The sequence below is a fragment of the Orycteropus afer genome, unplaced genomic scaffold (assembly GCF_000298275.1).
Source record: "Orycteropus afer afer isolate SDZICR_OR568_19922 unplaced genomic scaffold, OryAfe1.0 scaffold00074, whole genome shotgun sequence".
Classification (NCBI taxonomy): Eukaryota; Metazoa; Chordata; class Mammalia; order Tubulidentata; family Orycteropodidae; genus Orycteropus; species Orycteropus afer.
This window is the reverse complement of record NW_006921661.1, coordinates 8,875,474-8,879,428: the sequence shown is the minus strand read 5'-3', so window position 1 is coordinate 8,879,428 and position 3,955 is coordinate 8,875,474.

Here is a 3,955-nt window from a genome sequence, read left to right as displayed (position 1 = left end):
TCCACATTGTGTGGTGTTTTGCAGAGTCTACATTGTTCTTTAACGTTGCATAGTATTCCATTGTGTGTATGTACCATAGTTTGGTTATCCATTCCTCAGCTGATGGACACCTAGGTTATTTCCATCTTTTGGCTATTGTAAATAGTGCTGTGTTGAACATGGGTGTGCATATGTCTGTTCTTGTCATGACCAGCCTCCTCTTACTTGCTGGCTATCAATATTCCCCTGTTTTCAAGAAAGCCTGAAGCTAGAACTTCCCCACATTCTGTTCCAAATAAAGTCAGTTACTTGGGGAGAGCTTTAGAGAGTTCTGTTCTTATGGCCTGCTTCTCCTAATGGACAATACTTATGTGCTACTGCTCTGGTGTTTGGTATGAGAACAACGGCCTACTTTTCTCTGGGTTACACCCTTCCTTCATGAGCAGACTTCTGGGTAGGTGTGGTAGCCTCTGCTCTTCTCAACTTTTCTCTCCCAGCATGAACGTTCTGCCCTATGTGCAAGCTGAGTAGAGAGCAATCAGGGCCCCAGTATTGTTCTATCATGCCTGGTGTAGAGCCTTGCAAGTGGGGGCTAGGTGGAGTAAGAAAGCCTCGACCTCTCTCAGATGCTCTTACATGGAATAAAACCTCTGCAACACATAACTGGAGGAGATGAAGAATGCTGTCACCCTGGCTCTCCCAGGGAGATACCATAGCCCTCGACTGGGAGCTGGGGAAAAAGGCAGCTGTGTATTCTTGGCTATATGTGCTCTAAGTGGAGCTTTCTTCATATTGAGCTGATGGTGGTTGGGGGCCACAAACTCACTTTTCTTACCCAGATTTAGTAGATTTTCTTGAATAAATGTATCCTTACTTGCTGTAGGGCTTTAAATGTGGTTGTATTTTCAAATCTACAGAAAAAAATGAAAGAGTAGTACCATGAATACGTGTATACCCTTTGCCTAGATGCACTAATCATTAACACTTTGTCTTATTTGCTTTATCTCCCTGGGTACTTTCCTCCCCAGAGTCACTTGACAATAAGTTGCATGACACTGACTTTTTGCAAAGTAGAAGCAAATTGTCCCGGAAATGTTCTTTAAAAAGCAGCTCCAGCAGCAATAACAGCATGTAACATTTTCTGCAGTAATAAACAAAAGCAACACTTTCCCCATGTGTAAGGCTTGGGAAAGGTAGAGAAGTAAAGAAGAAAGCAAAGCTCCCGGCTGCCCCTTTCTCTTAGTCTACTCTCATGACTCAGAGGTGCCACCTGCCTGGGAAGTGGGTGGGGAGGACATCCAGGGTGTGGATACTCTCTGGACTTGGGGGTTCAAATCCCTGCTTCCCACTGCAACTCTCATCTTGGGACTACTTCCTGCAGAAGGGCCCTCAACAGACACGGGCCTGGATCTCCCTATGTGACCTTGAGCCAGCTCTCTCCCCTTTCTGAACTTAGCTGGTTAAAGAAGATAGCAGTGGCTGTTTTGCTTCCCTTCCAGGAGACTATTTTTATCTTTACTGTGGTATCTTCTCTACTGTGAACAGACTTGGCACCCCTCCCTCCAGCACCCCACCACAATCAACCCTCTGCTTTAACCCTTTGTTTCTCAATACAGACTAAAATCCTACCTGCTTTTGCCTGGAATGTCAGCTCCCTCCTCTAATAACTTCCCATTCTTCAAGTCCCAGCAGAGGGTCTTCTTCCTCAAACTTCCCCTTGCATCTCTCCACCCTTAAAGTCAGCCTTGTGTCTTATTGTTTCCTTGCAACAAAGCACTGTCCATTGTAGGTCAGGCCTGTTCTAGAGGCTGCTTCATATTCCTATCTCAGTCAATTCTCACAACAACCCTCATGAAAGGTTATCATGCCCATTTCATAGACAAGAAAACCTATTCTCAGCATAGTGGCCAAGATCAGTCATCCTAGTGAAGGCAGAACCAGGGTTGCTCAGGGTGTTGTCTCCACCCACAGATCATTGGTGCCCTTGTCGCAACCCCAGTGGCTTCTGTGATGCACCTGGAATCTGAACCCCTACCTTCTAATCTCTATGAGTCCAAATCCTCCTCTCACTTCAGAGACTATTCAGCTGCAGTGGTGCCTCTTCCCCAAAGACTTCCTGATGCCCAGTGAAAGTGATTGTTTCTTCTGGACACCTCCACACCCTGGAATCAGGGATCTGACTTATCTATCTCTCCCAACCCCACTTAGGCATCCCTCGCTCCTAAGTGTCCACACCATAGTCCTACACAGTGATGCTTCATTCACTTCACTCAATACATTTAAAATGTGATTTTTCTTTTGTTATGGTAAATATATATATAAATAATAAAATATTTGCCAATTCAACAATTTTTACATGCATAATTCAGGGAAGGAGCCCTGGTGGTGCAAATGATTAAGCACTCAGTTGTTAACACAAAGGTTAGTAGTTCAAACCCACCCAAGAGGATACAACATACCATCCAGGGCCACAATGGTGTTGCATTTGGGAGCAGCGTACACAATCAGGGGTTGTAGGAGGCAGGCTTTATAGTAACAAGAGGATGAGGTGACCACAGTTTCCCTCAGAAAGATGTGATTGATTTGCTTGTATAATTTTGCAGGCTAGCAGGGAATGAAAACTGTTAGGTTGAGGAAAAGTAGAGTGCAGTTGATCTGGCTGATAGGCACGTATTCTGGGTGTGGAGCATTTCTTGTGGGGAGTGTATCTGGAGAAATCAGGGAAACATATGCTTACACTTCTGGGACCCTCTGAGGCTCAAATATGTTAAAGCAATACATGACATTTTAGACCATAAAATACACAAGAGCTGAGAGAGTTAGGGAGGGAATGAGGAGTGACTACTAAAAGTGAGGGGGTTTGTTTTTGGGTGATAAAAATGTTCTAAAAATTGATGTGGTGGTGGCTGCACAACTTTGTGAATATACTGAAAAGTGAGTGGTACACTTTAAATGGGTGAATTGCATGGTATGTGAATTACATCTCAAAAAAGCTGTTAAAATTACAAAAAAAAAAAAAAAAAAAATCCCATGGCAGAATTTTTAATGTCTCTAGACATTATTCTCTAGCACAGCTGTATCATATTATTTGGATTCCTATTGTGGGACCTTTATGTTTCCAATTAATTCATTTGTTTCAAAACATTTCAAACATACAGAGAAACAATCTGAATAGCATAATGAAGCCCTATACCAATCACCCAGCTTCAACAATTATCAACACATTTTTTGCTTTTATAAGCAGTGATGCAATGAACATTCTTGTGCATAAATCTCTGTCCACCTTTATTTACATTTATACTGAGTTCCATTCAGTTCAATCTCCTTCCTCAACCCTCTCAGTGCACAACTAGCATGCAGTAGAGATGTGACATATCAGACCCTACCTTGCCCTTGGGGAGCCCAGTCTTTATTTAAAACATCCAAAGGCTCCTGGAGTCTAGTTCTGATCATCATTTCTTATATTGTCCAATCTGTATTTTACAAATTATTTGCTGACTTCCCTGGTCCCTTATAAAGTCTGGATTCATATTAGTATGCATCAACTGACAAATGAATGCTTCCAGCCATCACAAGGTGGCACCACCAACCAGCTGTGCTTCCTTTGAGACTTCATCACCTCTGCATTGTTTGTAAGATCTTTTGAAAAATTATTCTATTTTGCTTCTACTGTTAGAAGAGTTAAGGTAAGAGAAATAAGAGCTGTAAGTCCCATAAACTTAGTACTTGACCTAATGAAAACCAATTAAGTGTAGCAAAAGCAGGACATCTGGAGGTTCAATTGAATGTTCATGATATTGAAAAGATAAAGGTACAAATGTTGTCTCTTTGTGCCATGATATTTCCAATCGCCTCGTATGCATGTGAGAATTGGACAATGAATACAGAAGACCGAAGAAGAGTTGATGCTTTTGAGTTGTGGTGCTGGTGAAGAATGCTGAAAGTACCATGGACTGCCAAAAGAACTAACAGATCT